At 41.2% G+C, this 12314-nt stretch overlaps 1 long non-coding RNA gene across 1 annotated transcript in view; it reads right to left on the minus strand.

Annotated features, from left to right (window-relative positions):
* Nucleotides 1-2440: 2440 nt before the first annotated feature.
* LOC109319254 overlaps nt 2441-12314 on the minus strand; it is a 47990-nt gene continuing 38116 nt past the window's right edge. Inside the window, exon 3 of the long non-coding RNA XR_002103437.1 lies at nt 2441-2878. This is a non-coding gene — a long non-coding RNA (uncharacterized LOC109319254). The remainder of the gene's footprint in view (nt 2879-12314) is intronic.

The raw sequence follows: 12314 nt of genomic DNA on the forward strand, positions 1-12314 counted from the left end.
TGGATGGCATGGAGATTCAGGGAGAGCTTTTCAGGCGCACCACAGCATGGGAGAAGGAGACCACGAAGGAGAGCAGGATGGGGAGGGCAAAGCCTTATAATCATCAGAAAGCAGGTATTTCCAATACTGTGCCACAGGCCTGTGATGATGAAACAGGCTAAGTACTGACTCTATAGAGGCACCTGCTGGTTGAGGGAAAGCAAAAAAAAAATCTTTTCATTTGGTAGTTCTTAGATCTGTTCTTCCCTTTGTTTATGTTTGAAGCATTTTATGTTGCCGACTCAGGCAGCATTTGGCAACATGGGGCCCAATTATGGCCTAATACTCTGAGAATAACCAGAGTTTTGTCCAAGTGAGGGCAGGACTTAGTTCTGCAGGATTGGGCTCATCGTACAAACGGTGGGGCTTGCGGCAGAGGGGAGAGGTCAAAGCTGTTTGAAAGCCTGGGGAGGGATATAATCCCCTTTCCCTCAGGGATCACGTTCCTGCAGTGGGCTGATGGGGGTTGTTCAAACATTGCAAAAGAATCCCATCTTTTTTTCTAATTGTTACAGAGAGTCCTTCTGTGGCAGCAAATATCCATTAAAACAACTGGACTTTCCCGTATTTAGAATGTGCTTGCCAAAAATCTCCTTGGGGAAGGGGGAGGCCGAGAGGCCTAAAGGGAAGAGGAGAGGATATTTCCCTAAATAAAGGTAAAGCCAAAAAAAAAAAAAAGTCCCCAGAGCTTGGCCCTTATCCAGCGATGTTATGCGCTGCTCCCTTTATACAGAACCATTATCCTCTCTTGGCCCCAACACTGCTCTCCACGGGCAGCAAGAAACAGATAGCTGTGGCTGTGGAGAGAGCAAGCTACACGCATTTTTTCTTTACTCTAAACGGTTTCTTTTTTCGAATGTTTTTTTTTTCATGAATGAATGTTGTTTTAAATCAAACAGTGTTACCAGTCCTCTGTCTGGGCAAAACTCACAAAGCCTGAAAGCCCCACGCAGGAGGGATCAGGGCTGAAGGTCCCACACAGGGATCCATCACAATCATTTTTGATCCCCCTGTGGGGTCATATCCCTGGAAAGCTACAAAGAACTGCAAATAATATACAGCATTTGAGCTTCTAAAATTACCCCTACCGCACTGCTCAGCTGGTCTTGTGTTTCATCTGGATCCTGTGGACCCCAGATGTGTCAACATCCTGTTACCCAAAAAACAGACAATGTGAAATTTGCACAAAGCTTTGTGTAATTCCGTGAATTCAGGCCCAAGCGAGGAGGTGTGTGCGCTTTCCCTTGTTAAAGTTATACAATAACTGTTGTGGGGTGATTAGCCGTAAACCTTTCAATGCTGCCAAGAGTGTTTATGATAACTGTCACACATCAGAAAAATAAATACATGCCAGTGCTACATTTTCTGTATGGTTTTTATTCTCTCTCTCAGGGTAAGAAGTCATAAGCAATTGGAAGATGGGAAGAAGAAATCAGTGGCCAAGGTTTTAAATAATGGCTACCTAAAAAGTACTACCTTAGATTCAAAATGGCTGAGCAGAGACTTATATGAGAATCATTTGAATGGCTGAGCACATTTGAAAACCAGGCCATAATTTCGTACTTAATCCTGGACCACTAAAGTCAGCCAGAGCTTTGGAATTGACTTCAATGGGCATATGATTAGGCCCAAATTAGGTGTTTACATATGAATTTAGAAGCTTAATTTTAGGCTTCCATCTCTATTTTTTTTTTTTAAATCTCGACTGATGCTTCCAAAGCCCCTCATTTAATCTCTCCATTAAGCATAAGAACATGGAAAGATCAAGCTGTTTTCAATAACTCTTCTGGTGGGCTTAAAAGAACCTGAGATTGTATGCTGAGAAGTAGGAGATCTATGAAATGCATTCCCATTGGTTTTACCACTTGTTCTCCCAAAAGAGCAACCTGAACAATTCTGAGGGGGTGCATCTACATTTTCATTAATGTGCCATAGTTACAGCGCATTAAGTTTAGTACCTGTAAAGACAGGTACTAACATAATGCACCATAATCAGTGCTACTGTGCATTAGTGCAGAGGAACGCTTTTTTAGTGATGTTAATGCACATTAGACTAAATCTACCACACATTAGCGCGGGTTTTGCCCACCGCACTAATGTGCAGTAGAATTAGTCTTCTGCACATTAAGCATCTCATGTGGATACATCCAGGGAGCCCCAACCAATTAGAAACTGGAACAGGAAGTCTGAGAAATGTAGATATTAAAAAACAAATTAAACAAAACAATATTTTCTGAGAATTCCATCTTGTGGGTGAATCTGAGGGGATCTGCATCTGGATACTCTAAATTAGGAGCGAAGTCAGAGAAAAAAAGAGTAATTTTAAACATTTTAGTGCCAGAGGTATTTCTTCACACACAAATTACTCTCCAAGGCTGGAGCACAGCACCAGAAAAAGAAATGGCTTGATCACGTTTATTAGCAGACCTGAAAAAAGGGCCAAAAAGGAGTAAGACTATTATAAAAAAAAAAAAACAGTGAAGTTGACAGGTCTGAATCCTAAGTGTTCAAAGGCATTTCAGGTGATTTTTTTTTACCTTAAGAAAATCACATCTATGCAACACATTCACTTGACAAGGGTAGAGCCGGCTACTGGATGACAGCAAGGTAGCAAATCAGTTAACTGTTCCATTTTTTTCATGCACCAACAAAAAGGTATAACGAGCTTTCTGCGATGCTTTGCCAACACTCCCTCTGGTGTAGTACGGATAGAATACATGCAGCGGGCACTGGCAGTGTTAATACAGTTTTTGTTTGCAATCATTAGAGATGCCCAAGCACCACCCACTGGCTTCTCTTTCCTCTGTCACTCAGGAGTTTGTGTGAAGATCTTTAATGCCTAGAAAGAAAAAAAATGCACACTGCCGTCAACACTTCCACCCATTCTGTTATTAAAGTTACATCCCAGATGGCTTCTTCCACTAACAGAGACTAATTCAGGAAAGGGGTTTGCTCTACCCTTATTTTCCTTTCCATATCTTTTCCTGTTCTTCTTTGTGCTACACCCTTAGGTAGCAGAGGCAGCAGAGTTGGATTGCATATGCTATGTGCTTTATTAATCTAAGTGACACTAACATCTTTACTCTGCTATACAGGTGCTCAGGTCACATAGTGGTAAGTACAGATACAAGTTAGACAGAATGCCTTACCTGGGCTTTCACTATATCCCTAGGAGCACATGCTCTTGCAAAAGGCTCAGGTATTAATGAATTTGTCAAGAAAATAATTTGGACTAATTTTCCTTCTGTTACTTGCAGCCCATATTTTATACTACCAGTGTTGGTAATAATGTACATGAATCTGGGTGTGAAAACCAGCAGATAAATTTGGGGGAGCTATCTGGATTTTTAAGCTGACCAGCTTGATGATGACTCAAGTTCCAGGGTTCTGGACCCATGTTGCTTATTGAAAGAAATGGAACTCAGCATCATTTTTTATAACTTTCATTAAAACTATTAAACAAAAATAAAATCAAGGCAACATATCCTCAAAGCCAAGCTATTGTTAATAACATTAAAGTAAATTAAGCACAAAGTAAAACACTGTTAAAATCAAGATCAAATTACTGATGATTTAGTATCGAATCAGAATAACACCATCAAATTAGATCATCATATTAATGCAACAAATAATCATCGCTTATGAGTCCTAAGAAAAGATCTAAGGTGGTGGCTTTTGGTTATAAAGCCCAACTCAAGAATTTTAAAAACATATCTATAACTTGGAGGTGGTTAAATATTTTGATGCTGAATAAGTGGATGTGTGACTGATAACTCTTTTGAATCAAAGTTAGCATATAATATCTTTAAACTTCTTAGTACTTTTAAATATAGAATGCTCAACACATATCAATGACCATATTGAGAAGACACCAGGCTGTTTACACCTGGAAAATATTCTCCCTAGTGCCATAGCTGTGTGATGTGTAAATACTATAGGTGCTTATATCCATTTGCACACACTCACATTTTTTCACACTAAAATTAGGGAAGAAAAGGCTGGAATGTTTCCCAACTAATACATACAATCAGGTAATAATGGAGGAAAAAAATTTTAAAATAAGATACTTGAGATGACAGGGGTTTTGCAGACCAGTTCTCTCAGACCGCTGGACACTCCTGGCATAGGATTTGGAACTGCAGTCAAGAGACGACCTGTGATACTGCTCTACACAACTTGCTTCAGTTCATTTTGAATTAGGTCTTCCTTAGGTAGCATAAGCTCTTGGACAGGCCATTTAGGCCAATGATTCAGAAAAAAATAGGTATTGTATGTGTCATAGAGATTGGAAGCCACAAGGCACCTCTACCACTTACATACAAAAAAAAAATTACACATTAAAACACTTCTGAGAAAGCAAGCAGAGACTTATCTGGATGAAAGGTCTTTGGCTAGGAACAGAAATTACACATAAATTGGTATAAGTGATCAGAAACTGGTTCAAATCTGTGACACAACAGAAATTCAGTGTGCATAAACCACTTTCAAAATGTCTGAAACAGATTTAAGACAAACCTGGACTGATGGAGTATCAGACCTTCTGTCCCAGATCCCCTCCAAATTTAAGTTAACTCACAGACCCCCAGCATCCCAGGATGTTTTGCACCTCTCCTCCAATGCCCCTCCCTGCCCCCCAAGGTGGGTGGGCTAACCTTGGCTCAACCTGTCTGCTCCAACTGAGCAGGGAAGCATGCTCTAGTATACCCCAGGTTCTGGCCTGGGCCACTGCAGGCATGTGGCTGCATTGCTGGAATCAAAAGTGAATGTCTGTTCACTTGCTTATCAGTTCAGTCTATGCAGCTTAAACTAACCTGCGAAGGCTGAATCAATTCAGCCTTCGGCTTTTTGAATATCTCTACTTAGCCTTAAGGTCATGTGACCAGTTCAGAAACAGTTCAATATACAGGAATCTACAAAAATAGCTAATAGAAGAACTCTAGCAGCAACTATTCAACCAACAACTACCCATCAACAAAATTAAAGTTCAAACATATGATCTGTTTCATCATTTCCAATTTCTTTTCTCCCAGTCTAAAAACAAATGTACTTTCTGGAACTAAGCTCTAGGTCAAATGGCTTGTCCTCTGAAAGCTGCATTCTGATAGAGAAAAGTTACTTTAAAACATATTAGGATAACATTTAATTGAAATATATATATATTTTTAATTACATGAAGCCAAGATTACATATTTATATGAGATCTTATTTTCCCCCAGGGTAGCTATATTAAGTCTTAAAATGGTAGATGGGCAAGAGGAAGGGTAATTGGATTACCATGGCTGTCATTATTAAATCATATGAAATTCCACCCAAATGCAATATCCATTCTCTCATTTAGTGATGATTATCTGGTGAATAAGTTTATATTTTTACCATCTGTATATATAGAAAGAGCAATATGCACGTATTATTGGCACAGCCAAGAGCCCAAGAGACCAGGGCAGTGGCTAGTAGTTATTATTTGTTGTAGCAGCACCTGGTAGGTGCTTTTCAAGCCCAGACAAGACAGGCTCTGCCCCAAGGAGCCTGCAATCAAAATCTGGCAGTGTGTTCTCACCTCCAGGGAGATGTAACTACACTACAGGCATTCCAAGTCAGGGATCTCATCTTTTGAACTTCACACTTGGAAAACTTTAGCCAGTTTGCAACCAGAACAGAAAGGAAGCTGCATAAGATGGAAGAAGCATGTATGCACGCAGAAGCTTCACTCTGTGTGTGGGAAGATGAAGAAGAAACTACAACTGGTATGAGGCCAGTTATAACTACAGAACTGGTATCTGTGCTAGCCAAAGATCACCACTAGAATAATTCCACTGATACAAAAACTGAGGCCTAAGACTGACCTAACACCTTCATCCCTTTGAGGTTTTTGGCTCAGGGACAAGCATGCCATCTTGGGCTGTTCAGTAGCTAAAAGGTCAAGGTCAAAATGGGCCCCAGCCTAGCAGTAGGGGTATGTGAAACGGGCCCTATTCAATTTGGATTTTGCCCAAATCAGGGACAGTGATTTGATTTGTTGATTCAGATCACTGTCCCTGATTTGATTTGGCTGAATCTGAATCTGAAGATTTGATGCTAATTTGGAGAATTAGCGATTCAGACATAGAGTCAGCTTTAAAAGTTTTTTCTACATACCTTGAGGTAGCAGGCATGGCTTGTGAATGCTGCAATGCTGGGGCACAAGGAGCACCCCACAGGAGTGCAGGGGGAGCCCTCCACATGCTTGGTGGCAAACCTGAAAGTGGACCGGAAGTACTTCTGGTCCACTTCTGGGTCTGCCGGGGAGTACGCAGGGCCCCCACTCCTGCACCTCCCCGGCTCAGCAATCGGCAGCAGGAAGATTCTGGGTGCCCCCCGCCCCCCCCAGACCCAGGAGGCACTAGTCACCAAGCCGAGGGGAGTGCAGGGGCGGCAGGGGGAGAGGGGAGGCAGCGTGCTCCCTGGCCGACCCAGAAGTCCACTTCCAGGTCTGCTGCCAAGCATGCTGGGAAGCCCCCCGCACTTCTGTGGGACACTCCACATGCCCCAGCATCACAACACTCACAAGCCCCTGCTACCTACAGGTATGTAGAAAAATCATTTAAAGCTGTGTCTGTGTCTAAATCTCTGAATCTTTCTGAATCTCTCCGAATCGATTCAGAGGGTTCCACTTCGATTTGGAGAAATTAAAGGGCCCTATGATTTGATTCAGATTTGGAGATTCGGCCACCGAATCAAGCCAAATTGATTCAGGGACCAAAGCTTCGCGCAGTGCTACCTAGCAGCCCATTGGGCTAGCATGATTAAGGCAATTTCCATAGCTAATAACAGAGAAGTGAGCATTATGGCCAGTATCACACAGCTGCCTTGGAATTCCCACCCATTCACATAAAAGAAATGCAAAACTCTAGAGCCCTTGGTTCAGAAATTATACCTTTTATTAGACCAACTGAACCAAGCATTTTAAGAGTTTTGCTTTTTTTTTTTGTATCAGATCAAAATGGCTACCAAACACATCCCTCAAGCACTTACATCTGGTTCAGCTGGGGGCAGCCTTCACCTCAAGTCCAGAACAAAGATTGAATTCATTGCTATAATAAAACAATGCTTGCTAGAACAAAACATCTTAGCTGTCCTGCCACTGTGCCCCTCACTGGTTAACATTAAGATACTGACTACAGCAGGAGAAGTACTGGGGCAGGACCGTTTTCCTGGCTGCACTTTGGAGATTTATGCTGCTGATTCTCATTAGACTTAGTTTATGTCTCAGTTGATTGGAGCCTGGACAGTATTGCCATAGGAACCCTCCATAGTTGGTAGACCAAAACTTCCTGAGAGAACAATACATCCTCAGATATCATGGTGTCAGATAAACAGTTTTCATCTCACACAAGATGAGCCCAGTTTGGTGAAATAATCCAGGCAGGGTCTGGTTCCCAGCTAAAATGGTTTCACAATCTAGTGCTATCTGTAAAAAGCTAAGAAGCCAGTCTCCTGTCACTCACTGCAAGGGTACACGCAGAGCCACTTTCATGGGACTAATAATGCATGAGAGATTGACAAATTTACTCAGCTCTGTTTCTGACTTTCCATTAACATGACAGGCTGCCCACCCTTTCCCTTGGGTACTGATGTGCTGTTTTACTGTATCATTGTTAGAAGATTTATCTCCTGTTTCTAACATTTGGGCTGGGCTCAGCTAGAGAGCTTTGCAATGTTCCTCGCTGACAAAAGTGTTTGTTTGTTAAGTACCTCTGAGATGGACTGTGTGTTTATGCTTAGGAAAAATAAAAGCAGGTTTATGGGCAGTTGGTTTCTCAAAGGTCAGCCATAATTTTCTGGAAAGAGAAAAGTTTGTAGTTACTGCAATGTTTACTTCATACTTCTACAGTTCATTTATTGATTAATGCATGAGCAGGTCTCATTGTCCAACAGTCCCCGATGGGGTAGTGCTTATGTGGGGTGTAATTTCCTAATCTGTTTTAGGGAATTATGCATAGATCATGAGAAGGGGCAACCAGTCAACTCAAACGTGTAACATTTCACCCCTACCACAGTGACCCTGAGAAGTCATGCCAGGTATCCCAAGAAGTCACAAAGTGTAAGTGCCTTTGTCTCATATTTGAAACATACATACTTTCTGTGATATTTCTGGAAGCCTGGCCTAATGCCAGAGGGACCCTCTGAGGAAGACAATGTATTTCTGAGAAAATATTATGCCTCTACAAGGCCTAGGATGTATTCAGGAGATCTCCAGAAAGGCATTGCAAAGTCCTGCTATGATGTAGAATTGCAGCCTGCCATGTATGGACTTTGGAACTAGTGATGGTGGGGGGTAATTAGTGCACGGTTTTTCACGCAGAAGCTGCCTTTATTATTTTTTATGAACTAGAAAGTAAAAATGGAGGAACTTCATTTACTGGTAAGGATTTTATCTGGGCAGATATTGAGCATATCCTAATGAGTCAACAGCCTCACTAAACAACTGTCACCGTTGATCAAACAGGTTGCGTGTTTCAAAAGTACACTTTGGAAAGTGTCTGTACACCTAATATTTGCTCTTCCAGGTGCTACCCACACACCCGTGAGGGCTGTGAATCTAATACTTGCACCTCTTGGATGGGATTCCACCTTCATGTGCCCTGAGGCCTGAGAGAATCAAATTCTCCAATACTGATGGCCACACAATTATAAAGCCCAGTTTTCATCGCCATCTAAAGTATGGGGCAATAGACCTCTAACATACGGGATTTCTGTAATGCAGGAAGGAGTTTGCCCTGCTGGGCAATGATTAGCCACAACAGCAAAAGTGAGGGCTGAGTCCTGTAGCCACAGCAGCTCGGGGGCATTTTATTGAGGATAGTCTGGGTTCTGTCAGTGCAGACAGAGCCTGGAGATTGGCACCCTCTGACAGAGGAATGGTCCATTATCAAACAAAGTAAGCATAAAGCATGTGATGTTTATTCCTGGCTGCTGTAGTGTCTCTCTCTTACCTTTAGGAACCATGTCTAAAAGAGAGAAAAGAACCAAAACGAGAGGGGAATCTAACACACACAACCCCTTGCCCCCAAACCCAACTGCTCGCAAACAAGCTCAGTCAAAGTCCAGCCATCCAGCCAAAAACAGATCCCTCTCCTTACATTGCTAATAAAATGAGATCCTTATCACCATCTCCAGCAACAGCAATTTCAGTCACTGTGCCTTCCTGACATTCACAATAGGGGCTCCTCTTCCATACAGAGCAGCAGTCTGTATCATAGGAGGACCAGTGCTGATATTCTATACTGGCCATACCTAGGTTGCACTAGATGTAAATGCCACAATACCTATCACTTCTCTGTAACAATAATATGTTGCCTGAAGGCCCAGGCAAGAAGACAGAAGATGTGCATTTTGTCCACACCCCTGGAAGGGCTGGTCTTTCAGTGGAAGCACCCTCATTTCAAAAGATAAAAGGAACTGATGACATAATTAAAAATTAGTTGGTGGTTAGGTGGTAGTGATCGTGACTTGATTTCATTTATTACGTGCAAACAAAATAAAGTCTAAACCAGGAACACAGCATTTGCTCTGCTGATCTTTCAAAGGACCAATTTCACAAAACTTAGAAGAGTTCTAAGCCAAAATACACAGGGCTGATAACTGACAAATGTTTAAGTATATTTTGCTAGATGGTCAAAAAAGGCACAATCTAACAATTAAGAGGGCCAGCTTAGAAAAGAAGTGAAAGCAGTTATAAAACTTACATACACACTCACAAAGCAAAATGAGAAGTCAGAAGCTGATAACAATGAATACAAATTGAAAGCCAGGAATTGCAGAAAAAATTATAAGAGAAGCAAAAGGTCACAAGGAGAGGAGAATTAAAGAAAAGTAAAAAAGTATATTAGGAACAAAGGAATGCCATTGCTCCATTACAAGATGGAAAGGGTAGAATTATCAATAATAATAATGCAGAAAATGTTTAAGTATTTTAATAACTATTTGTGGTCTGCATTTGGGAAAAGGCATATGGTATATTCATATGATGATGATAAAATACTTTCTAGTGCAGCATTGCAAGGAAATTGTAAACAGCAGCTAGTAAAGGTAGCTCATCCAAGAGATAGGTAAAGAGTGACTTGACACTTGTATCTGTATGGAGGAAATTTAATAATGGCTCTTCAGGCTACCAGACAAAGTTTTAACAAGAGTTTTTACAATAGCTGGAAGAGGAAAGTAGGCAAATTCAAATGAGAAATAAGGTGCACATTTTTAATATTGAAGTTATTTACCCACTGAAACAGCCTACCAAGCTCTCTGGTACAGTCTCCATCACAAGTCTTTCAAGATTGTGTGTGTGGGTGGGAGGCGTGTGTCTAAAAGATATGCTGTAGCTCAAATGTAAATGAATGCAGGGAAGTCCTGTGGCTTGTTTTATGCAGATCAGACTAGATGATCCCTGCTTAGACTTCTTACAAGTCTATGCTCTGAATCGATACTGTGTGAAAGAATGGCATGGTTTTTTTTTCTTGAGTGAAGCCTGAGTTCATTCCCAGGCAGATAGGCTTTGACACATACAGTTATACTGGGAATTTACACATCTTAGAACAGTGCAGACCTTGAAGCAATTTATGCAGGTTATGTGCCCCAGTAGGATAGAGACATATATGTACATATATCCCTGTAGGGATTTTGATGCATTTCCCTCTGTATTATTCCAGCTCCCCCTAGCCACACCAAGCAGAATGTCCTGACCTTCTTTCCCGTCATTTATAAGATTTTAGCCCTCCTTGGTAACTGCAGATCTCCAGTTCCACACTATTCAAAATCATTAGTGAGATGCTAGAAGCAAAACTAGATCTCCCCTCTGCACGCCTGTCTATATGGCAGCCTTCTAAATACTATTAAATTAATCTGGAGTAGGAACCTGGAAGGAAAGGATCCTTAACACAAGTTGCTATGCTCCTTGTTCTCCTTGTACTGGCCACGCCAGTAGAGAAGATGGAAAAGTAGTGTACATGCACAGCTGGATTTGAAGACAATCATGGCAATAAACCCATATAGCAAATCCAGGCTAACCCTTCTAGGTAACCCTACAATAACAAATGCTATTATCAGTCCCATTACACTGTCCACAAGGATTTGCGCGGGGGGAAGGATTTCATGTTAGTATGAAATTGGAACTCAATCCTGTTTCATTTTAGAAAAAATAATAGTACCCATAGGGTCTGTCTACATGCACATTTACACCAGTTTAAATGTACTGTGCAGTAAATTACTTCACAGTTAAGCAGGAATAGCCAGAATCTACATGTGCAGGCATTAAAGCACATTAACACTGTGTATGTGGACCTGCATGATGCAGGTATCAAATTTACACTCAAGTCAGCATAAGTCACCATATTCACTGTGCAGTACAGACATGCATGTGTAGAAGTGCACCCGTACTGCACAGTAATTTCAGTTACTGTGCAGTAAATGTGCATGTGTAGACGCACCCATAGTTTCCTGAAAGCTCTTCAACTGCCATTCAGGGTACACAGGAAACATTAATTTCCTGGAATTCAATGTGACGTAAGTATTCTTTGAACTGTCACATAAAACTTGCAAGAGTTCACAATTTGAAGGGAGAATGATTCCATTCCTTGAGTGCCCTGCTGTACTGTGGTACTACAGAAATGAATTGATAATAGTGAATTAATCATTATAGTTCTTGTTAATGATCACATTAATAATAGTCAAGTCTTGAAGTCCTTACCCAGAGGAAACCTCTCCTTGAAGGGAAAGAGATTTTATTTATTTTTTGTTTAAGATGTAGAGTGAGAAACTGTTTGAGGGGATCTGAGTCTGTGATAGCTATTAATAATTTTTTAAAAAGATCAAAGTACCCACCTACCCCAAGGACTCTTGTGGTTAAGGCATACCATGTTCTTTAGTCAGAAAAACAAGGGAGTGATGTAGTTAGCATCACATCCACCACCTTTGGTTGCACAGCCTGACTGATTGTACCACTGGGTTGACAGGAGACAAGCCTTTAGCAGAAGTCCAGAGCAAGGCTTGAACTCAGAGCTGCAGTGAGATGCCATAACTACTCTGTCATTACACCCCTAGCATTAATAATTAATAGCCAATGTAAGGGCATGCTATTTGAGGAAGAGGAAAATCAGCAAATTCAAATGAGAAATAAGGTGCACATTTTTAATATTGAGGTTATTTACTCACTGGAACAACTTACCAAGGGTTTGAGGAAAAATATGATAGATGCTGCACACAGAAAAATGTCCATGTGAAATTTCACTGGGCTTACACTTTAT

Source organism: Crocodylus porosus, unplaced genomic scaffold (genome assembly GCF_001723895.1).
Source record: "Crocodylus porosus isolate Cpor-Errol unplaced genomic scaffold, CroPor_comp1, whole genome shotgun sequence".
NCBI classification, from domain to species: Eukaryota; Metazoa; Chordata; order Crocodylia; family Crocodylidae; genus Crocodylus; species Crocodylus porosus.